The sequence below is a fragment of the Eriocheir sinensis genome, chromosome 23 (assembly GCF_024679095.1).
Source record: "Eriocheir sinensis breed Jianghai 21 chromosome 23, ASM2467909v1, whole genome shotgun sequence".
Classification (NCBI taxonomy): Eukaryota; Metazoa; Arthropoda; class Malacostraca; order Decapoda; family Varunidae; genus Eriocheir; species Eriocheir sinensis.
Genome location: NC_066531.1, coordinates 12304431 through 12328340, shown reverse-complemented (window position 1 = coordinate 12328340; position 23910 = coordinate 12304431). Strand labels below are relative to the sequence as shown.

Below are 23910 nucleotides of genomic sequence, written 5' to 3'. Positions count from 1 at the left end.
CCACTTCGAACTAGTTTCTTCAATTTCCCCTTCTTCCATTGATGTGGCTTTGGTTTTGACCTTTTCCTGCCTACGTAAACGCTTCCACCTTTGGTCGTTCCGGTAGCAGAATCAGCATTGTCATCGTCGGATGATTCTGACGATGAGCTGGAAGACAATGACGAGGGGCTCCTGCTGGTTGACGAACCACTGCTCGAGCTGCTTTCGGATGAAGAATCGCTGCCCGATGCCGATTCAATTCTTAAGCTGCTTTCTGACGATTCCTTGTTTTGATCCGCTCCTGGAACGTCGTTCAAGGTCTCCGCTGGGATGCTGGATGTGCTAACAGCATGTTGTTGATGAGGAAGGGGCTCTGCTTCCAGTCGTTGGGATGCAAGTTCCGGACCAGTCTTCGGTTCCATCGTTTCCAGGACTGCAATTTCTAAAGCAGGGTTAGCATCAAACGCAAGGTCTTCTTCGATTGCTTCAGTTGCTGATGGTGGTGGAGGAATAGGTGACATGTCCCAGGGAACGTCATCCATGTTGGAAGACTCAGGGTTCGTAGTAGATGACCAGGGGACTGCTCCTTCTTTGATCTTGGCCCGAGCTAGGGCCACCATCTTGTGAGCTCGGGAAGTCATGTGGAGCCTAGATGAGAGGAGAAAAAGTTTGAGAGGATGATCACACTGGAAAAAAAAACAATCAAGCATATGAATTTTGGGGATCTTTTCCGTTTCATGGTAAACACTATTTTTGCACCAAATTTTCGCCAGAAATGCAGATTTTTGTCCTAAACAAGAATATAACATTCATGTTGTGGAGAAATGAAAGAGAGTTGGGAAAAAAAAATAATGCTTAAAATAGTGCTTGCCATGAAATGGAAAAGACCCAATTTTTGTTAGATAATTAATCTTTTAATGTTATTTCATTCAGCATTTTTTCAAAGAGCAGAACATTCAGAAATATCTATGTATTTTTACGACCATAGTAGATAGAACGTTACGAAAGCTAGAGTTCTTACTTCTCCTTTGGCAGAGCTAGCAAAGCTGGAGTAGGATTCCGCTAGTTGTCGGATTGTTTGACTGAGTGGAAGGATGAGGGCTGAAATAAAAGAAATAAAGAATGATAATGTTTGATGGGAATTCGATTGGACAGTGGTTGTAGTCCTAATCACTAAAACATTGTGCATCTTTCTCCGGATTCACAAAGCTTTGGCGCAGTTGGCGCTTTTCAAAGCAAAAGACTTTTATTTATTAGGTAGTTGGCGTTTTTCATATAAAATCGAACCGAACTCACCTCATTAAACGTAGTTGGCTTTTTTCAAACCAAAGATTTCCCTGAACATGCGAAGTTGGCGTTTCAGCATAAATGCGACACAGCCTTCCCCTTCCGCTTCTGAAACGCCACTGACGGTTATACAGTCTGCGAAAACGTTGGAGAACATGGCGGCAACGAAATCTGAAAATCTTCGAAAAGTGTAGTTGGCGTTTTTTTTCTCTGACCCACAGATAAGATCTCTGGGAAGTTTTCCCCCCCTCCCCCTCCAGTGTTATCGCATGCAGGGGAAACGATGGCGGACCCTAAGACTGTTGCTGACCTATTCGCCAAGCACTTTGCCAGTGTCTCTAGGAAAGATCCTACTGCACCAGGGGCTCGTCATCGCCGGGATTTGGAATCACTCGGCGTTAACTTCGCTTCCACCGGAGGGGAATCTTATAATATCCCATTTTCTCTCTCCGAGTTGAAGACGGCTTTATCCCAGTGTCATGATTCCTCGCCAGGTCCAGACGACATCCCTTATGATTTCTTACGCCACATGTCTGACTGTGGTTTTACATTTTTATTGGATCTTTACAATTTCATTTGGCGTACCGGTGATTTTCCATCTCTGTGGAGTGTGGCTGTAATTCTACCCATTCTGAAGCCTGGGAAAGATCATCTCCAAGCAGCTAACTATCGTCCTATTTCTTTAACATCCTGCATTTGTAAAGTGATGGAGAAGATGGTGAATGTCAGACTTATGTGTGTTTCGTGGAAGTATCACGAAATTGGTGAATTGTGCATCATTGCTAGTTACTTTTTTTTTATGAATATTACTGTTTACGTTGCGCACCTCGTGTTTTGTTTGTTTTCCACCTTACCCTGGCGCCAGCAGCCGCCACGTAGGACAGATGTCTGTGGTGGCTGCTCCCGCTAGGATGTGGGCGTGATGTAGTAGCCTTGTGACCTGGCCCTGCCGGTTCCCTGCTGTTCCTTGCTGTGGGTGATCTGCTACGTCTGTGTTTGTGCTAACACTTTGGGCCAGGCGTTGTGGTTTACGGGGAAGCTGACTGCCATACCTTCATGATGTGCCCAGGGCTGTGGGCTATTTACTGCTGGTTGGTCAATATTGTAAGTAAATGTGCTTGTTTTAGGTTAGGTAATTTATGTGAACTTACTAGTTGATGACAGAATATTTAGGAGTATGTGAGCTTTTTTTTTTTTTTTTTTTTTTACAGCAAAGGAGACAGCTCAAGGGCACAAAAAAGTAAACATTAATAAAAAAAAAGCCCGCTACTCGCTGCTCCTAAAAAGAATCCAAAGAGGTGGCCGAAAGATAGGTCAGTTTCGGGAGGAGAGGTGTCCTGATACCCTCCTCTTGAAAGAGTTCAAGTCGTAGGCAGGAGGAAATACAGATGAAGGAAGATTGTTCCAGAGTTTACCAGCGTGAGGGATGAAAGAGTGAAGATGCTGGTTAACTCTTGCATTAGGGGTTTGGACAGTATAGGGATGAGCATGAGTAGAAAGTCGAGTGCAGCGGGGCCGCGGGAGGGGGGAAGGCATGCAGTTAGCAAGTTCAGAAGAGCAGTCAGCGTGGAAATATCGATAGAAGATAGAAAGAGAGGCAACATTGCGGCGGAATTTAAGAGGTAGAAGACTATCAGTATGAGGAGGAGAGCTGATGAGACGAAGAGCCTTAGCCTCCACTCTGTCCAGAAGAGCTGTGTGAGTGGAGCCCCCCCACACATGAGATGCATACTCCATACGAGGGCGGACAAGGCCCCTGTATATGGACAGCAACTGTACAGGGGAGAAGAACTGGCGGAGACGGTACAGAACGCCCAGCCTCGAGGAAGCTGATTTAGTAAGAGATGATATATGAAGTTTCCAGTTGAGATTTTGAGTTAAGGATAGACCGAGGATGTTTAGTGTTGAGGAAGGTGATAGCTGGGTGTTGTCAAAGAATAGGGGATAGTTGTTTGGAAGATTGTGTCGAGTGGATAGGTGGAGAAACTGTGTTTTTGAGGCGTTGAAGGACACCAGGTTCTTCTTGCCCCAATCGGAAATAATAGTAAGGTTTGAGGCTAAGCGTTCTGCAGCCTCCAGCCTTGAGTCGTTAAGTTCCTGTAGGTGGGTCTTCTATTAAAAGAAGTTGAATAATGCAGAGTGGAATCATCGGCGTAGGAATGGATAGGACAGTTCGTTTTGGAAAGAAGATCATCAATGAACAACAGAAAAAGAGTGGGAGATAGGACAGAACCCTGTGGGACACCACTGTTAATATATTTAGGGGAAGAACAGTGACCGTCTACCACAGAAATAGAACGGTCAGAAAGGAAACTGGAGATAAAGGTACAGAGAAGGATAGAAACCGTAGGAGGGTAGTTTAGAAAGCAAAGATTTGTGCCAGACCCTATCAAAAGCTTTTGATATGTCCAGCGCAATAGCAAAAGTTTCACCGAAACGGCTAAGAGAGGATGACCAAGAGTCAGTTAAGAAGGCTAGGAGATCACCAGTATAACGCCCCTTGCGGAACCCATACTGGCGATCAGATAGAAGGTCAGAAGTGGAAAGGTGCTTTGGAATCTTCCGGTTAAGGATTGATTCAAAAGCTTTAGATATACATGAAAGTAAAGCAATAGGACGGAGAATAGATTTGGCACGATAGAGCTGCCTTGTACAGGCCTACAGGCCTCTTGCAGACTCCTACGTTCTTGTGTTCTTATGTTCTTATATGTAGTTGACTGAATATATATATATATATATATATATATATATATATATATATATATATATATATATATATATATATATATATATATATATATATATATATATATATATATATATATATATATATATATATATATATATATATATAATGAACCAGCAAGCTCATGGAAATCAGTGAAGTTAATGATAGGGAAAATATTTATATCAAAGTTAGTGTTTTCTTAATTTGTTTTTCCGTAGTATATTGTTGCCCTGGTAATACGGTCAAGATTTAAATCAATGACATTTGAAAAGAGTATCATAATTAAAGTCGATTTACGTCAATGATTAAAAAAAATCCTTAAATTTAAATCAGTGATTTAAATCAACTTGATTTAAATCAAACAACTCTGCGTTATATAAGTATGTGTCTAATAAATTAAAGAATATTGATCTGCCTTGTTAGGAGCTCACCTTCACCACCCCCGCGCAGCCGCCGTGCCCGAAAAGAGACATTTTCTCCACGGTAATAATTACGATAGCTTTCGTCACGTTCGAAGTGTTTTATACATACTTTGAATGTACAGTCGTGGGACGCAAGTGTTGACACAGTTTCCAAAATGTTTCGGACGCCGCCAGCAAAAGACGGCAACTATCCAGCAGAGCTACATTTGAGTTATATGTGACGTATGTGTGTGTGTGTGTGTGTGTGTGTGTGTGTGTGTGTGTGTGTAAGGGTCAAAGAGTGTGTGTGGGTGTGAAAGAGATATTATTTAAGGATTTTTGTTACGAAACTGTGAGCGTCAACTGCACGACGAATATGTTTTTTTTTTAAATGTTATGAATCCTCTTCTTTCCACTAGTGCACGCCCTGTAATAAGATTTTCTGCATTCCATAAGCTAAATACTTGCTTGGCTTTGGTCGTCAGTGTGCATTCTGGTGTACGTGTGAGAGAGAGAGAGAGAGAGAGAGAGAGAGAGAGAGAGAGAGAGAGAGAGAGAGAGATTAATTTGTTAAGAAAAAAAAGTTACTGCAAAATAATAGCCTAGTTTTCTTAAATGCATAATAATAGCTTAGTATTCGTAAATGCAAAGTAATAGTAGTTTCATAAATGCAAACGAATCGCTTAATATTCTTAAATGCAAAATAATAGCTTTGTAATTCAATTCATAATAGCCTACTAGTTTCCTAAATGCGCCGGCTGGCATGGTCGATGACGACGTAATTGCATAACATTGTCAAGCGAGAGTTAAATGGTGACATCATTATATATTTTTATATTATATCATAATATTTGTGCAAGTTATCAATGTTTTCTTCGTATTTTCTTAGGGACGACGTTGCAGAAATGAGTACAACATACATTCAGATGCGTAATAGCGTTGTAAACAACTTTAGCTGTCCTTGACTAAATTTGAACGAAATGTAAAAGAGACATTTTCGTCCACAAATCACAAACTTGTTATCAATGTGCACAACTGACAGATTCATATATAATAACTTATGGAGAGTGTATATGTAGTGACATATCTGAACATTAGCCTCTTTCCATGCGGTGTATATATTTTAAAGTCGGGGCCGGTGAACGAAACTCAGTGGACAGTGTGTCAACACTTGTGTCCCACGATTGTACAACAGTAGTTTTCCTGGGTTATTGGTCATGGAGTTCCCTGACTTTAGGCACTGTAAAGCCAAAGACAGGGAGGGGAAGGTAGTTGGGGTAGTGCTAATTGCCATTTGAGCAACGTAAAAAAAGCAACGAAAGGGGGGGGGGGGGGGGAAAGGGGCAGTATACACGATTTGCCGCTTCTGTTGTAACCGACGGTGGAATTTACGAGCTCACATAACTATACACGGAAGGAAGTACTCTTGTAGATGATACAATCCTTTCACTTTCTTATTCCAGAAACATCAGTACAAACCTCTTGTGCTGCTACGAGGCAACCCACGGAAGTACTTACCAGGAATCGGTGTTCGGTCCCTCAGGCTGCCCCTCCGTCGCTGCGTCAATCTAGGTTACACGCGACACAACAACTGGTCACATGCGTTCGGAAGAGTATTTAGGAGCCTCAAAGGGTACGAGCTCGTTACACTTATGACAGGGCACGCGCCACTACCGCCGGACTCCTCATATGTGAGCTCCGTCACCTCAGGCAGCCGTGCGCCACCCTGCAGTGTTGCCACCGGCCGTTGGGGTAGACTCCCTGGGACAAGGTTACCCGAGGTCTCCTCAGAATAGTATACTCAGTATGACTTGATTAACGATGAGTGAAGGGTATTTGCTTTGGAGACTATTTGAGAAAATATCACCCACTAAGAGTTAAAAAGTAAAGTTGATTATGGCGGAATCTGAAAACTTTCCATCGCCTATAGATGACTGAACTTCTGTTGGAGAAACAAGCAATGAAACCTACTCGTCCCCGGATCCGATGCGCGTTAAGAAACAACGTCGTTGTCTGAGAATTACAATGCATTTCTTATACATTTTTATTTTCTTGAAAATGAAGTTTACGAGGATTCAAAACAATTACTTCCTTAAACGCTGAGCTGCATACACAAAACAAAGCAAATATTACAAGTGTAAACACAAGATTTACTCATGACCGTTAAGTGCTTGCTTCGTGCCACCACTAGTGGACGGGTACAGTGGAAGTGATGCAACATCTTGTCAGGATGACACGACAGTGTAGCGCAAGTCATATGCAACCCTTACCTCCCATAATGGAGGCTCGTTACTCTTCATAAATTATTATACCTACCGTTCGTGATTTCCCTCAGTTTAGTGAGGACATACAGGTCAGTAGACGGATGATTTGCTCTCTCTCTCTCTCTCTCTCTCTCTCTCTCTCTCTCTCTCTCTCTCTCTCTCTCTCCACTGCCCACCCCACACGTCAGGCCCGTCGGGTTATCAATTTTTTTTCCCGTCCGCTGCTGATTGTTAATAAAAAAACTTGACTTTGGAAATAAGCGAGATACGAGCATTTTCAATTTTGATCTGTTTGCTTGAATTACACTGTGTGTGTGTGTGTGTGTGTGTGTGTGTGTGTGTGTGTGTGTGTGTGACTGAGGACTGAATATATTTGTTGGCTCGGAGCTCCTAGTTACTTGTATTACAGAGGTATCTGACACAGCCACACTTTTGGACCCTTCTTTTCTTGTATTTAATCTTTATATTTTATTTCATTTGTATTAACTTGTATTAAAACAATTATTTTATCACTCATTAATTACTCCATATATGACCGTCTCGTATCCCTGGTAGCGTGATCCGGCTTACGTTGTTATTGGAGACTGGTGTTCGGGGATAAACAAGGGAAAAAGAAAATATAAATTTATTTAAAATTAAATTAAAGTAATTCCCTTACGCAATATTCTATGCTCACACGATCATAACACTGACATATTCAGCAATGGATGCAACATATGACAAACGACATGTCCTAATATACATAATACTACAATATGTGCTCAATTGTTGCCAATAATTATAACACTCGTCGTTCCACAAGCAATGGTTTGTATCTCTCTGCTTCTCTGATTACATCACAATCATTATGTACTCTCTTCACAAAATCCTAATAATACATTCCTATAGTATAATCTACTACAAGTCACGGAAACACCAAATTATACCACACCCAGTGGTTTTACCTTTGCTTTACATCGCAAAAAAATAATCACGATCCTGTTCCACTCACAATCCTACTACACATCTCCTACATTATAATCTCCAGGACAATACAGTCAGTTTCCCTTAGATTCTCGAATTTCTTCTCACGATTAAGATCACAACAGCCATTCTCAGCTGAGTGAGTAGCAGGTCTGCTTGAAGCGAGAACCAAGCTCGGTCTGCCCATACCACTGATTTCTAGTTCACATTTTTCTTTGCTTGAGGCGGACTTACATCCTTGACACGCCTTAATTTTCTACATAACCAGTGGCCAATACTTCCTGTCACACCCATCTGCTCGCTCATTATGTTGTATTGTTTTACTTCTCCTGCTTATTCGTGATTCACTCTTAAGACAGTGATTTTTCTTTTAAGCTAATGGTTTATAACATGTCGCCACGAATGACGTCACAGGTTCAGAGTATTTTTCAATGGCTGTTCACACTTTCTGACCACGCCTACTGGGTATCTGTTTTCTGTATCTGAGTCTGGGTATCTGTTTTCCTTGACCGTCGTTGTTTCCCCTTTTTGTTATCGTTTGTACTATGAGATGTTTACACTATTATATATGTCACCCTTCTTGTTAGTGTTTGTCCTGTCAGATGTTTACACAGTTGTATATCTGTCATTCCTCTCTGGGTATCTGTTTTCCATTACCCTCGTTGTTTGTTCGTTTTCTGGGTCCCGACATACTTCCCCGTCAGGAAGATCTCGCCCCTGATATCTCACAGGTGTTGGTTGAGAGAGAAGATACGCCTTTCAATGTCTGCAATTGGCTCTATTCTGGAAGTAGGCGGTGTTCTGCGTAGCGCAGGACATAGGAATACCCCACGGCAGACGTCACCAGCAGAAGAACCCGGATCACGACAATGGCGAAGACGATCCACCAAGGGATTGCTGGTTGAAAGGGCTGATCCGGCTCGACCACAGAATTAAGGGGCTGCAAGCCATCTGTTAGCTCCTGTAGGGAGATGGACTCAGCACTACGAAGAGAACCTTGCCTAAGCGTCAATATTCCATTATCCGCCAAGCTGACAGTATGTTTGTTTACAGGACTGGTAGGGCATGTGAGTGTCAGAGTGTTGGGGGAGGCAAGTGAACAGGTCCAGTAGCCAGGACCTTTTATAAACATAGGGGAAAATGTTTTCAAGACTATTGTGTGGCAGAGGTTGATCACAGACTCATGATTGAAGAAGGCAGCCGATTCACAAGAGGCTGCGTCACTAGCCTCATAGACGGGGCCTGTGGGAGGACAAACTAACATATGGTTATTCTTGTTACTGTGTTCTATACTAGAAAGCGGAAAATATACTTTCCTATTCTCACTGAAGGCAATATATCGTGAATCAACACTATACATAAGAAAGTAAGTGCTATTCTGCACAGAAAATGGAAGGGAGTCGATTCGAAAGACATCAAAGGTGTCAGGCGGATCTCCTCGTAAAGGTTTGGTGAGACAGAAATTACGAGAATCGTGCAAAGCCGTTGTCCTGGAGGACAGTTATTACATCCCTATATAAAGCTAAAAAATCAAGAACTGCAAGGCACTAAAGACCTGGAGGCCGAACCTAGGCTTCCTTTAATGTACTGAACAACTGTTTGTCTCACATAATGGTTGGAGTTATGTATGTTTGCAGGGGAACCTGCAGACTCAACTTTAAATCTTGTATACCTGGTCAGCATAATGCTAAGTCAAAATACAACAATGCTTGTAGGAGTTTTTTTTCTCTTCCTAAAGCCAAAGTCTATAGAAAATTGGCGCACGACTTGGTTCAATACATCTACAGCTGAATATAGCCTATTGAAGGCAGATTGCATGGCATGCATATTACTTAACGATGTTGAGTCTTCCATAATAAACATTTAACTATATAAAATTTTCTCAGTTAATGACTCTAGTACTCTATTTTTCCATGAATAGCATCAACTTGAGCCTGGGTCGCGGTACCAAATAAGATATTAGACAAGGATCCTTAAAAAAATAATTATTTCCCGTTTTTTTTTTTTTTGTATAATTCATAGAAGCATGCAGCTTGTTTTGATTAGTAGTCATCACATAGCCTAAAACGTTTCTTAGATGATGCAACAATGAACTGAATTCATGTTCAAAATTAAGGAGTGTGTATTTTATTGCTTTTACAGCTGGATACTCAGGTGGCATTTCAATAACATTTCAAGCCAAAGAAGCAGTTAAATTCCGTGCTTTATATAATTTTTTTTTTTTTTTTTTTTTTTTTTTTTTACGTCGCGGCCTATAGCGCCGGTAGGCTTTTTCCCGGTGGGGCCTGATGGTCGGCCCAAGGCTTCTTCCCGGTGGGTCCTGATGGTCGGCCCAGCCCGTTCTGGCGCAGGCGAGTGTTTATAGTGGCGCCATCTTGCATGCTAAAACATCTTCTGTGAGGCTAAACGGTAATATAGTCTCTGTCTGTGAGGACTATAATATAGATAGTATATTGGTGTGAAACTTTGGCCAGCACGTGTTGGGGACTCCTGTTGTGTTATTGAGTCGTACACCGAAAGAGTCAAATCAATCTGTGGTCTATTTCGTCATATTTCCGCTTAATCATTGCATTTTCATCCTTATACATTATTCCTGTTTTATATCGTATTGGTTTTGACATTACATTAGGCAACTCTTTTGCCGTAGAGGAAGAGCGAAGGCTTTATCTATGCCGAGGTGGCTCTGAAAGTTTGGGAGTAACCTGAGAAGGTAGAGCCTGTGCATCAGCTGTTTATTGCTATTGTAGAACGAACATTATTTAATGTGTCATGAGTAACAGTCACCTCTCCGCTACGAGTTATCATTTTCGGTAGAATTTTTTCAGCGATTTCAGGGTTGAGCAATGCAAAGAATAGATCAGTGTCTGTCTCTGGATTTAAGGGTATGCTCGCCTAACCGTTGGACATTGCTGCACATCGATGCAGTCTTCATGAAGGACTTTCACTCTATCTGTGTGGACCGTTGAAACCTTACTAGTCCTGAGGTTCCTAATTTTTACCATTATATCACTGATCTTCTCTATTACCCTGTAGGGTCCATCAAAAATAGGTTGCAACTTTTTATTTTATTTTATTTTTGGTGTATGTTTGAGGAACACTCTGTCGCCAACGCTGATAGTTTTGATTTTTGTAGCTTTGTAGTACTTTTCCATTTCTTCTCTACCTTCTTCAGTGTAAACCTGGCATCTATCATAAATCCTCCTTGCAATTGCAGCCATTTCCTCTTTATAGGAGTCAATATCATAAACCCTCCTTGCAATTACAACCATTTCCTCTTTATAGGAGTAAATATCATAAACTCTCCTTGCAAGTGCAGCCATTTCCTATTTATAGGAGTCAATATCATACCAGGGCTGCTGAGGTTTATATTTTTTTCTAACATAGTGTAGGGCATACGAGGATCTCTAAAAATCCTCTCTCTGTCTCTCTCGATAAAAAGGGGACTCCTTTATGGTGCGATGATACGCAGCATTATAGGCCAGGGTGACTGCAAGTAAGTAACATTATCTCCCAAACGGATAAATTTCCTAGAACCATTGTCCTCAAAATGTTAACAACGGTATAATTTGCGCGCTTTATTATTCCATTTCCACTTGTATGGTAAGCCGTTATTTTCGCGTGTCGCACAGGTAGCTTCTAATTTATCTCCTGCATCACGGAATTAACGTACTCTGAACCTTGATCTGTAACAACTGTCTGAGGAACACCGTGTACACAAACAACATCCACGTACAGTCGACGACAGAGAGTAGTGTCACGGTTTTCAGAATGTTTAGCGTGGTGGCGATATCTGGCAACTATACCACGGTGGCGCATTCACTGGTGATGTTAGTGACGCGCATCAGTGTGTGTGTGACCGTGAAATTATAATATTGTATAATATTATATTATATTATAATATAATGTAGTTAGAAATATACCAGATTACATGAAATCAATTTACAAATGCGATAATGAATGTCTTCTACATGATGATGATGTTAAGCCGGACGTATTACTTGGGTTCCGTGTCGCCGTCACAAGACTCCGTGGGAGGGAGATATGTAAACACTTCGCACAACTTCTGTAGTTTAATATTCTTCCTTAGTAGTACACTTCACTCGACTCTTCACTGGCCACTAGCTTACTATGACTCGGACTGGACTCTCTCGCCCTCTTCTCCTATATATATCCAGAACAGTACAGTCTAGAATGTTACAGTATATTTTAGATCATACAAGAAAATGTAGCAAAAATATATGCGAGTTGGCAACACTTCCCACCTGGCGTCTGGCCGCGCCCCTATGGACAGCTCCTCTGCTCCCCGCCCCCCTGCTCGCTCCTCCCGGAGCCTTCTAGAGGCCCATGGACGCCGGGGGAAGCTTCCAGCACAACACTATCCCCCCCTCTTAATTGTGATCGTCCCGATCACGCACTTAACTATATACAAACATAAGATAATTAATCAAAAACATAATAATCGTCGTATCGCTGTGGACGCCTGCGTTGTCTCTGTCTTCTGTTCGCTGCCTCCTGCGCGTCTGTCTCCTGGTGCGCCTCGTCGTCGTCCGCTTCTTGGGGTGTCCCTGGAACATCTGCCGAAGCCGGGAGGTTATCTCCCTCGGCTGAAAGGTCCAGAAGGCTTATGTCGTCGTCGACCTCCTCTTGGTCCTGGACGTCCCTTGCGTTTTCGTCGGCTGCTGGGTGTCTGTAGTTGTTCCAGGTGTAGTTTCCCGGACCGCGGTACCTCCATAGGCGGCTGACGTGGACAACTTTCGGCTTGGTCCTTTCCGTTCTCCGGATTCGGTAAGTCATGTCGGAGAGGCGTTCTAGCACAGTATAAGGGCCTTCCCAGGGGTTCTGTAACTTCGGAAACTGTCCTTTCTTCCTCTGCGGGTTGTAAAACCAGACTTGGTCTCCTTCCTTGAAGTCAACGTGGCTTGCCCTCATATTGTAACCGCACTTCATGGCCTCCCCGGAGAACTTCAAGGCACCACGGACTTGATGGTGCACCTCTTCCAGCCGTTCCTCTAGTTGACGGGCAAAACTGGAGGCGTCCCTTGGAAGGCTTTCCCCAGGAGGCTTTCCTGTCAGTAGGTCCACCGGCAATCGCAGTTCACGTCCAAACATCAGCTTTGCCGGTGAATACCCCGTAGTCTCGTGGACGGCAGACCTGTAGGCCATGAGGAGCGCAGGCAGCTTCTGATCCCATGAAAACTGATCATTGTTGCACTGCTTGGCCAACTCCTGGCCCAACGTCCAATTAAACCTCTCCACCATTCCATCTGACTGGGAGTGCAGAGGGGTGGTCCGGGTCTTCTTGATACCCAGGAGCTTGCAACACTCAGCAAGGACTGTTGACTCAAAATTCCTTCCCTGGTCGGAATGGAGCTCGTTAGGCACACCGAAGCGACGGAAGAACTCCTCCACCAATATCTTAGCGATGGTAGTGGCTTCCTGGTCAGGGATGGCGTAGGCTTCCGGCCACTTGGTGAAGTAATCCATTGTGACGCAGATGTACCTATTTCCGTTCGTCGTCAGAGGCAAGGGTCCTGATATATCCACTGCCACCCGTTCATTGGGGGCTCCAACCTGGTATAGTTGCAATGGGGCACGGTGACGCTTCTTGGGGCCCTTCTTTGCACAGCACACCTTACACGCGTGACACCATTCTTCCACGTCCTTCCTCATGCCAACCCAGTAGAACCATTGGCGCAGGCGACTCAGTGTCTTCTTTACCCCAAGGTGTCCGCTGGTGATGCTGTCGTACATTTCTTTCAAGACTCCTTTCCGGGACTTCATAGGTAGCACCGTGGACCAGTAGTGGTCAAGACCATCATGAGAGACCCAGCGTCGCTGCAACACCCCGTTGCCCATCCGAAGAGTGTCCCACTGAGTCCATTAATTCTTGGTGGTAGGGCTTTCTCTCGAGATTACTTTCCACCCAGGTCGCGTTGACGATTGACTCAGCCAATCCATAATTGGTCTCAGATCTCGGTCCTCCTGCTGCAGTTTTCCCAAGTCTTCCCATGGCACTTCCGCTGTCTGTTCCACTGTAGTGCGGCGGCACATATTCTGGACGCTTTCCCCCTGGAGGCAATGTTGACACTCAAGCCTCGATGATGTCGTGTTGGACCGACTGGTTAAGTGTACAGCGTCTGTTGGTTTCGTCATCACCATCCATGAAGAAGACATGGACAAACTTGGGCTCTTCATATTCTAGGGGGAGTAGACTGCCCATGCGGTGGTAGCACTGGCCTTGGATCTTGTAGGTAGTAACGAACCCTTGCAGTGGGCTTCTTGGTGGCACCAAAGGAAGTCATCATTAAGGCAGCATTGTACTTCCAGATCTTTCTTCTGAAGTTTTTGGCTTGTGGGCTGTTCTCTGTCAGCAGCTTCTGCAGAATCACTGGCGGTGCCTGAAGGGCCTCCAACTTGACTTTTCCTCCAGTGCAGCACATGCCTGGAGCTTCTCTTGGCCACTTCTTAGCTCTGCATTGGGAGCAAACTGTGTCCATCTTGCCAATGCAGACCTTTGGGCTGCTGTTGTAGTCCTTCTTGATGGCATAGGAGAAGGCCCATTTGAACCAGGTGATGCCCTTTGTATTTGCTCTCTTTTGACGTTCAGCTTCCAGGCGTAACCTTTGCTGTTCCAAGGTTTCTTCTGCTCTCCTTTGACGATGTGCATCTGCATTCTCCAGCCTTGTGTCTGCACGTTGTTCATCTGTTGCCCTTGCTCTGGTTCTTTGGTGGTGCAACCTATCCGCTTCTTGGCGGATTTGTCTCTGCTGGTCAGACAGTGATGCCCTTGCTTCAGAATTGTAGAGTCTGAGAGCCTCCAAACGATGAGCACGGTCTGCCTCAGTTTCTCCATCCCGTCTTTGCCGCTTACTGCGAGCCTGAGAAGTTAATTTCCCAATGGAGGGACGTTCTGGAGGCATTGTGGAGGTAAGGATGAATCTACATGCAAAAGGAAAAAAAAAAAATAAGTACTTTTGATGATTTTACTAAAAAAAAAAATAGGTACTACTTTTGCCATTTTTAATAATAAAATTGGTGAAAATATAAAAAAAATGAAATTAAACAAAATTTGATACTATTGTGTGGCAAAAAAAAAAAACTTTTGGCAAATTACTAAATTGACATAAAATACTTAAAGTAGTAATTTAAACCAAAATAACAAAATAAAATGTGACCTTACCATTAGGTGTAGCTGGAGGTTTGATGAAGCTGAGGATTCGTAAATGACTGTGAAAAGGGATTTAAATATTCGATGTGAAAATGAAGGGTTAAAATGAAACGGAAAATAACTCTTAAAACAAAGAAATCAACGTGAAAAGGAAAGGTTAAGCCGTTTGAAACGGAAATTTTGGAAAACGTCGTTTTGGGGATTGTTTTTCTTTTGCACTGAACATAACTCGGCTGAGTCCCTCTTTGTCCGCAACCTCCGCCGCTCCGGCATCAGCAGAAAACGCCGATGGACCCAACGTTTGGACCATTTTTGATAGTTTTATTAAATAACTTCAAAAAATTGTATATTAATGTCCTCATATTATGTGCCATGATTACTCGGGAGCATAGTACGCTTCAAAAACATATAAAGCCTATGTCTGTAGCTATCACCGTTTGGTCGTCTATAAAGGACATACAGACGGACGTGAGTCGACTTTATATTGCCCAATTCCACGTTTTGGGGAGCTAGGATGGCTAGGACTTGATGTAGTGCTCGCAGCTATTACAGTAGTCATCACAGCGATGAGGGTAGTCATCACAACTATCACAGTAGTCATGCTGCTAGATTATTTGAAGTAACAGCTTGCAGGTGCCCTGAATTCCAGTACTGTGCCTGTCCTCAACATAAGAAAGTCCCCAAAATAGAACAAGAATTTGTAGAGGACCAAATAAATGAACGTAAAATGTTCATTGGAGGAGTGGACAAACGAACAACTGAAGCCATTGGGAAAAGAGAAGAAAGAAGAAATCAATATGCTGCAAGACCATCAGCCAGTTACAAGCATCAGGATGTCTTGTTCAAAGTGATACCTCGTCCTCAAATTTGACTGACTCGGAAGATGAATACACCCCTTCCAAGTACCAGCTCCATCATAGAAAACCAAAAGAAGGTGGAGCTGTGGGACAACAATGAAGAGATGAAAAAGAAAAAAAAATAGAGAACAATAACGTCTGTTCTCTTCTTTCCATGAGGTTTGTGACTGGGTTGGACTGTCTGATCGTGGTGCTGCATTACTATCTAGTGCAATCCTTGAAGATTTAGGGGTTATTACAAAAGAGGATCCTTCCAAAGTCATAGATAGGAACAAAGTACGGAGATCGAGGCAATCAAACGGACAACATTTGACAAAGGATGCACATGGGAAAGTACAAGTTGCAGGCATCTACTTTGATGGAAGGAAAGAAACTCTTACTACGGAGAAGATTGGAAATAGAGACTATAGGAGAAAGGTAATTTAAGAGCATATTGCTATAGTGGCTGAACCAGGTTCAGAATATCTAGGCCAGTATTCACCTGCCACTGGTTCTGCAAAGAGTAATAGAAAAGAATTTCCACGGAAAACGTACTGGCGATTGGATGTGATGGTACAGCTGTAAATACCGGGAATAAATCTGGGGTGATTTGTCAAGTCGAGAAAAGCCTTGCCCACCCAGTTCATTGGTTCATCTGTCAGCTCCATGGCAATGAGCTGTCACTACGTCACCTTTTTGAAAAACTCGATGGTAAAACAAGTGGGCCACATGGCTTATCAGGACCAATTGGGAAAAGCAATCTCTAATGGGACTGTTCCTGACACACTGTCAAGGAGAAATCCAGGAAACTTAAACAACTCCAGATGGCTCACAACAGCCAATAGGATTCTCCGCCTGTAAGCTGGTCCACAACATCCTACAGAACAACGTAAAACACTTTTTTTTACAACAAAGGAGACACCTCAAGGATACAAAAAAAGGAAACAATAATAAAAAAAAAACCTACTCGCTGCTCCTAAAAAAAGAATCAAAAGAGGTGGCCGAAAGAGTGGTCAATTTCGGGAGAAGAGGTGTCCTGATACCCTCCTCTTGAAAGAATTCAAGTCGTAGGCAGGATAAAATACAGGTGAAGGAAGGCTGTTCCAGAGTTTACCAGCGTGAGGGATGAAAGATTGAAGAGGTTGGTTAACTCTTGCATAAGGGGTTTGGACAGTATAGGGATGAGCATGAGTAGAAAGTCGTGTGCAGCGGGGCCGCGGAAGGGGGGTAGGCATGCAGTTAGCAAGTTCAGAAGAGCAGTCAGCGTGAAAATATCGATAGAAGATAGAAAGAGAGGCAACATCGCGACGGAATTTAAGAGGTAGAAAACTATCAGTAGGAGGAGGAGAGCTGATGAGACGAAGAGCCTTAGACTCCACTCTGTCCAGAAGAGCTGTGTGAGTGGAGCCCCCCCCCCCCCCCCCCCACACACACGTGAGATGCACACTCCATACGAGGGCGGACAAGGCCCCTGTATATGGATGGCAACTGTGCGGGGGAGAAGAACAGAACGCCCAACCTCGAGGAAGCTGATTTAGCGAGAGAGGAGATACGAAGTTTCCAGTTGAGATTTAGAGTTAAGGATAGACCGAGAATATCTAGTGTTGAAGAAGGTGACGGCTGAGTGTTGTTGATGAATAGGGGATTGGTGTCTGACAGATTGTGTCGAGCTGATAGGTGGAAAAATTGAGTTTTTGAGGTATTGAAGGACACAAGGTTCCTTCTATCCGAATCGAAAATGATAGCAAAGTCTGAGGTTAAGCGTTCTGCAGCCTCCAGTCTGGAGTCGTGTACTTCCTGTTGGGATGGCCTTCTATTGAAAGAAGTTGAATAATGCAAAGTGGAGTCGTCGGCGTATGAGTGGACAGGACAGTTTGTTATGGAAAGAAGATCATTGATGAATAACAGGAAGAAAGTGAGTGATAGGACAGAGACTTGTGGAACACCACTGTTGATAGGTTTAGGGGAAGAACAGTGACCGTCTACCACAGCAGAGATAGAACGGGCGGAAAGGAAACTGGAGATAAAGGAACAGAGAGAGGGATAGAATCCGAAAAAGGGTAGTTTAGAAAGCAAAGACCTGTGCCAGACTCTATCGAAGGCTTTCGATATGTCTAGCGCAACAGAGAAAGTTTCACCGAAACGGCTAAGAGAGGATGACCAAGAGACAGTTAAGAGAGCAAGAAGATCGGCAGTAGAACGCCCCTTGCGGAATCCATACTGGAGATCAGATAGAAGGTTAGAAGTGTAAAGGTACTTTTGAATATTCCGGTTAAGGATTGATTCAAAAGCTTTAGATAGACATGAAAGTAAAGCTATAGGGCGGTAGTTTTAGGGATTGGAGCGGTGTGCCTTCTTAGGCACAGGCTGTACAAAGGCATACTTCCAGCAGGAAGGAAAGGTAGATGTTGATAGGCAGAGACGAAAGACTTTGTCAGCACGGAAGCACAGTTTTTAAGGACAATAGGAGGCACTCCATCAGGTCCATAAGTCTTCTGAGAGTTGAGGCTAGAGAGGGCATATAAAACATCATTATGAAGAAACTTAATAGCAGGCATAAAGGAGTCAGAGGGGGGATGAGTAGGAGGAATATGCCCAGAATCGTCCAGGGTGGAGTTGTTACAGAAAGTTTGAGCGAAGAGTTCAGCCTTAGAGATAGATGAGACAGAAGTGCTCCTGTAAGGGTTAAGGAGAGGAGGGAAAGAGGAAGAAGTGAAATTGGTGGAGATATTTTTGGGTAGGTGCCAGAAGCAAGGGAAGAAATAGATAAATCAAGGTGTTGACATTTTCTGTTGATGAAAGAGGTTTTGGTAAGCTGGAGAATAGATTTGGCACGATTCCGGGCTGCAATGTAAAGTTTGTGATTAGTAGGAGTGCGAAGGCTCTGGAACCTTTTGTGAGCTGCCTGTCTATCTTTAATAGCACGAGAACAAGCATGGTTAAACCAAGAATTCTTAGCATGAGGAGTAGAGAAAGAACGTAGGATGTTTGCCTCAATTCCAGAGACAATCACCTCTGTGATGCGCTGGGCACACACAGAGGGGTCTCTCTCCTGGAAGCAGTAATAATTCCACGGGAAATCGGAAAAGTACATCCTCAGGACGTCCCACTGAGCTGAGGCAAAATGCCAGAAGCATCGCCTCTTTGGTGGGTCCAGAGGATGAACAGGAGCGACAGGACAGGATACATAAATAAAGTCGTGATCGGAGGAGCCCAACGGAGAGAACAGTTTGACAGAGTAAGCAGAAGGGTTAGAGGTAAGGAAGAGGTCTAGTATGTTGGGCGTGTCTCCAAGACGGTCGGAAATACGTGTAGGGTGCTGAATCAACTGCTCTAGGTCGTTGAGGAGGGCAAAGTTGTGGGCTTGTTCACCAGGCTGGTCAGTGAAAGAGGATGAAAGCCAAAGCTGGTGGTGAACATTGAAATCTCCCAAGATGGAGATTTCAGTGAAGGGAGAGTGGGTCAAGATGTGCTCCACTTTAGAGTTCAAGTAGTCAAAGAATTTTGCATAGATAGCAGAGTTGGGTGAGAGATAAACAGCACAGATGTAGTTAGTAATAGTATGACAATGAAGTCTTAGCCAGATGGTGGAAAATTCAGAAGAGTCAAGGTCGTAGGCACGAGAGCAAGTGATGTCGTTGCGCACGTAGACGCAACATTCAGCTTTGGATTGAAATTTAGGATAGAGATAGTCGGAGGGAACAGAGTAGAGATTGCTCTCAGTATCCTGAGAGACATGTGTTTCGGTGAGGAAGAGAAGGTGAGGTTTAGAGGAGGAGAGATGGTGCTCCACAGAATGAAAATTAGTATCCTACATATCATGAATATGAAATATAAGTACTTAGCTCAAAATAACATATACAAGATGTCATTGTGGTTAATGCTGTCCATATGCTTGTCAACAAATGAGCGATGGACTGACGGAGTGGATCATACGTGCCGAGCGGCCGCTGTTTCGCTGACGTCATTTTGAGGTCATTATTAACGTCGACGGATCCGTCAAAACGGAATAGTGGGAACCTCGCCTTACTCATTTCCCTCACCTCCTTCCTTTCCCTCCATCCCCTCCTTTCCTCCCTTATTTATTCTCTCTCACCTTCCTTTACATACACCCCTCTCTCCCTCTTATCACCTCCCTTACTCCTTACCTCCCTCCATCCCCTCCTTTCCTCCCTTATTTTTTCTCTCCCTCAACTTCCTTTACTTACACCCCTCTCCTCTTATCACCTCCCTTACTCCTTACCTCCATCCCCTCCTTTCCTCCTTATTCTCTCTCTCCTCCCTTTCACTCCATCCCTCCTTTCTCTCCCTCTCCCTCCCTTCTCTTCCTTCCCTCCTCCCTTACTCTTTCTCTCTCTCTTTTCTCCTCCTCCTCCCTTCCCAGTTCCCACCTCCTCCTCCCTTACATTCTCTCGCTCTCCTCCTTACTCTTTCTCAGTCACGTTGTTTTGTTTGAGGTGAGCTGAGTACCGCCCCCCCACCGTCCCACTTTGACCCGCTCTATTGTTATATATTTCCATTATTTCTATCTCCCTTCCTTCTGTTTCCTCCATTCCTTCTTTCCTCTTCTTTATTCTTCTGTAATTCTCCTTTATCACACTTCTCATATTACTGTTATTATAATTATTATTATTATTATTATTATTATTATTATTATTATTATTATTATTATTATTATTATTATTATTATTATTATTATTATCATCGTCATTATTATCTCTCTCATATAGAAGAAAAAACTACTAAAACAAGAACAAGAAAAAAACAACCTATAGCTGTGGAAAATGATTATAATTGGTTTCATGCACTAAATTAATATTCCTTCCTTTACTGTTTTATGTTATCATGTTACGAGTCTTGTCATTTCCTCCACTGCATGAATATTGCACACATGTTTCTTGTATTAACTGAAAATCACACAGTATTTTTTTTTTTTTTTTACGTCGTTGCCTGTTGCGCCGGTAGGCATCTTCCCGGTGGGGCCTGATGGTCGGCCGAAGGCTTCTTCCAGGTGGGGCCTGATATTCGGCCCAGCCCGTTCTGGCGCAGGCGAGTGTTTATAGTGGCGCCATCTTGCATTGGCTCATGCTGCCCCCCGGAACTCGTTCTTGATTCGCTTGGACGGCTTCCTCTAGAGTCCGGGTTGATGGGTGGTCTTCAGGACAGCATGTGAGTAGTTTTAAGCCACTCGGCGGTGACTGAAAAATCCGAGTGGTAGCGTGGGGATTCGAACCCGCGTCGTCCATCACGCGGTGAATGTGGGCCCAGTACGCTACCAGTTCGGCCACCGCCTACCCTAAAATATGCGCTAACCACTATTGCAGGAAGGCTGTTACAGTGGCGGACGACTCAATTCGAGGAAGGAAGGAAGGAGGGAGGGAGGGAGGGGGCGGGAAAGCAATTTATTCTCTTCTTTATTCTTTGTTCCAAATCTCATAATAGAAGGGTGTCGATCCAGTGCAGATGTAGCTAACAGATGTGGAGTAGAGGACCTGCATGGAAACAGTGCTCAGAAGGGACAGACTCCGATGGTTTGGACATGTAAAGAGAGCAGGGGAGGACACAGTGCTGGGAGTTGTCGAGATAATGGTAAGATAGGGTGTCCGGTGCAGATGTAGCTCACAGATGTGGAGTAGAGGACCTGCAAACATTTTCTTTTTTCCTTTTTTATATATGACCTAAAGCGCCGGCAGGCTTTTTTTATTAGAGGTCTAATGGTGGGCCCGAGCCCGTTATGGGTCAAACAATTGTTTATAGTGACGCAATTATTATTGGCTCATGCTGCCCCCCGGAGATCATTCTTGATTTCACTTGCATAGCATCTTCTAGAGTCCGGGTTGGTGGGTAGTCTTCAGGACAGCATGTGGGTAGTCTTAGGCCCCTCGGCGGTGACTGGTGACTGGTTAGTGGCGGATTCGAACCCTCATCATCATCAACGCTGCGAATGCGGGACCGGGACGCTAACCACTCCCCCACCACCTCAGAAACATGGAAACATGGAAATTCAGGCAACAGAAAGCCTATTGGCTCATTACGAGGTTGCCCGCTTTGGTGATTTAATCTGCTCGATAGCCACTTGGGGCCTGGGGAGCAGATGAAAGCACCTCGACATTGAGGAGAAGATGAAAGCACCTCAATATTCAGTTTACTCCCGACGCAGCGAAGTGACGGTCGATTCTATATTTGAAGGAGTTGATAGTATTCGCATTCACTACTTCTGAAGGAAGATTGTTCCAGTGACGGATGACTCGGTTTGAAAAGAAACTCCTTCCGATAGGAAAGACTCCGATGGTTAGGACATGTGAAAGGATTAAAGCACTTCTGTTCCTCTCGGATACGTTCAGTTCACTCCCGACGCAGTAAAGTGACTGTCAGTGGAAATGGAGTTGATCGTTTCCGCACTGACTACTTCTGCGGGGAGGCTGTTCCAGTGGCGGACGACTCTGTTCGAGGAAGGAAGTATGGAGGAGGGAGGGATGGGACCGAGAGGTTTTATTCTTTTCGTTAATCTTTGTTCTCGCGTTCCATCTCATCCTTCCACATGCTTACTGCCACATATACTTCACTGCTCTGTTACTTAACTTTACTTTCTGATCATTTCACTTTACTTTCAGATTAAATAAGTTAACTTCCTCTGTATTGCGCCACGTAGGGCTACAGCAGACACTTTTAAAATTAGGAACAGCAGACGCTTTTAAAATTAGGAACAACAGACGCTTTTAAAATTAGGAACAGTAGACGCATTATAAATTAGGAACAGCAGACGGATTTAAAATTAGGAAGAGTAATCACTTAAACAAACAAAGATTAACATGATTCTGAGGGGAAGTAGGCACCCGTTTATTATATATATACATGTCTGTACATCATCAAGACCCCAAGACCCAGACCAAGCAATCGTAAACGTATACTATGACCGCAGCACATGAGTCTGAGATCTTCGTTATCGTGTTCCGACAAATTGCTATTATACATGCACACACACATACAGCTACATAATCAGCGACTTTATTTTTTTTTTATACAAGAGAGGAGTGGCCGAACGATAGAGAAGAGCTGTGTGAGTGGAGCCCCCCACACACGTGCGATGCATACTCCATACAAGGGCGGACAAGGCCTCTGTATATGGATAGCAACTGTGCGGGGGAGAAGAACTGGAGGAGACGATACAGAACGCCCTACCTCGAGGAAGCTGATTTAGTGAGAGAAGAGATGTGAAGTTTCCAGTTAAGATTTTGAGTTAAGGATAGACCGATGATGTTTAGTTTTGAAGAATTATAAGGTGACAGCTGAGTGAAGTTGAAAAATAGGGGATAGGTGTTTGGCAGATTGTGTCGAGTTGATAGGTGGTTAAATTAGGGTTTTGAGGCATTGAAGGACACAAGGTTCCTTTTATCCCAATCGGAGATGATAGCAAAGTTTGAGGTTAAGCATTCTGCAGCCTCAGCCTTATAAACTATAACAGATTTTTGCGACAATTTTAATAATATGATTAATACTGACAAATGTATGCTATGCGTAGACTATCATATAATATCGAAATCGCCATGACACCAGGTTGCCAGAGCACGATAATTCACACCTCAGTCTCGGATGCCGCGACGAAAGCCAAGGCTGTTACACAGAGACAGCCTTGGCACAGCACAATTATAACTCCTCCTCCTCATCTCTCTCCTTTCCCTTCCCTCCTCTTCCTCCTCACGCAGGCTTAGTGATGTGGAAGACGAAGACGAGACCCTTCTTGTCACATAAATAGTCTGGGACGATGCGCCGCTCCACCTGAAAGAATTATGACCATTTCAAGTGCGTGAGCTTCTCCCCCTGGCCAGCTGCTGACCATCTCCTTATACCAGTGTGTCGCGATAGGCGCCCATACAGTGAACAGCCCCGCCAGACAGAAACCTTGATTAGAGTAAATGTTTTCTTGTACCAACGCTGCCAGATAGTTGTACTCAGCCTCTTATATTTACCAACTTCCGACCCCAAAACCGTCTCCTGGGGCTCAATAACTAGATTCGTTTATATCTGTCGTTAAAATAGTTAATTCCTGATGTTTCCTGGCAATAATTAGGTGTCAAAAAACGGTAAATACTATGCTCTGAGTACGATAATCTGGCAACGATGATCACGAAGCCTCCTGGAGTACCGGAGAGGAGGAAATCAGTTAATCATTGGGTCATACGCGTCTAGCCCACCCTAGGAAGACCACCTCAAGGTTTACTCCAGGCAAATCTGAAGTCTCTATGTAGGCTCTTTCCCATCCTAAACGGCGCCTAAGTTCGCC

The 23910-nt window shown here is 43.8% G+C and overlaps 1 long non-coding RNA gene across 1 annotated transcript; it reads right to left on the bottom strand.

The window, feature by feature from the left end:
- Positions 1–286: 286 nt before the first annotated feature.
- Positions 287–1484, bottom strand: LOC127002485 (uncharacterized). Its single transcript, XR_007756298.1, has 3 exons — positions 1276–1484; positions 1001–1080; positions 287–627 (listed from the first exon to the last, which is right to left on the bottom strand). It is a non-coding gene; the product is annotated as an uncharacterized LOC127002485 (long non-coding RNA).
- Positions 1485–23910: the final 22426 nt, after the last annotated feature.